Source organism: Anneissia japonica, unplaced genomic scaffold, assembly GCF_011630105.1.
Source record: "Anneissia japonica isolate Jap-2015-1 unplaced genomic scaffold, ASM1163010v1 scaffold7413_len2180_cov145, whole genome shotgun sequence".
NCBI classification, from domain to species: domain Eukaryota; kingdom Metazoa; phylum Echinodermata; class Crinoidea; order Comatulida; family Comatulidae; genus Anneissia; species Anneissia japonica.
The window spans coordinates 1,256-2,180 of record NW_022688943.1 but is presented as its reverse complement, the minus strand read 5'-3'; the positions used below and the strand labels follow the sequence as shown (position 1 = coordinate 2,180).

At 36.9% G+C, this 925-nt stretch overlaps 1 long non-coding RNA gene across 1 annotated transcript; it reads right to left on the bottom strand.

Annotated features, from left to right (window-relative positions):
* Positions 1–75: 75 nt before the first annotated feature.
* On the bottom strand, positions 76–708 carry LOC117124291. Its single transcript, XR_004447954.1, has 2 exons — positions 615–708; positions 76–142 (listed from the first exon to the last, which is right to left on the bottom strand). It is a non-coding gene; the product is annotated as an uncharacterized LOC117124291 (long non-coding RNA).
* Positions 709–925: the final 217 nt, after the last annotated feature.

The following is a 925-nucleotide window of genomic DNA, read 5'->3' as shown; positions in this document are numbered from 1 at the left end:
GGATAAGGTAAGCTCCACTCGGTACCTTTTATATCACAGTATATATATAGGCGATAATTACAACAGTATGTTTTATTGCCTTCTGATGCTGAACTGTTGTATTGAGATTCCCCAAATAATGATGTTTTTTCATCGGCCATATCTGAAACGGGGAAAAAAACAATGTTTTGTTTTGTTTATTTGACCAAAATAACAAATTAAATTCAGAAAAATGGTCGCGGCAGCTTAAGCAAATGAATCACTGCCTACAGCTGACTTGAATATAATATCATTAAAAAAAAAAAAAAAGCTTTTTTTCCCGGCCCCAAGCTAGACAAGTTAGAAGTGTTGTAAGACTGTCAGATAAACTGTTATTTATTAATTTTAAGTTGGTTTTGTGATCCGACTTTAGGTTGAGTCTTTGACACGAGTTGTCTAGTTGCTGAGCTGAGCTAGAGATTCGGATCCGACATTGTCTGAAGTTATTCTTAGCTAGACCCTAGTCAGGGCCTTTGACTAACTACAGCCTACCTTCCCTTCTTGCATCTCATTTGATATTCTAATAAGTGCAATAATTAAATAATTATTTTGTTGCTACGGTTAATTTCCTCAAAAAACCTAGTGAACTTACTTACTTACTAAGAAATTTTTAAGCAGGAATCAATAAGATGAGGAATTCTTCATTCCTCGCTCTCCGAGAGTGGAGCAACATATTGTTTACTACCCAAGTCACCTGATAAGAGTCATGTGAGGTTGTCTGGAATATCCCTTTGAGCCTGGCCAATCAGATTCTTGTATTTTGCAAAGGGAATCCTGACCTTGAACCTTGTTATCAGTACACCATGAACCAGCGACCGTGAAATACAAAAGAAGGAAGGAATGAACTGGCTCTGGTTGTCTGCAGAGAAGCGGGCAGAAAGATACACTTTTCAAACATAAATTGTAA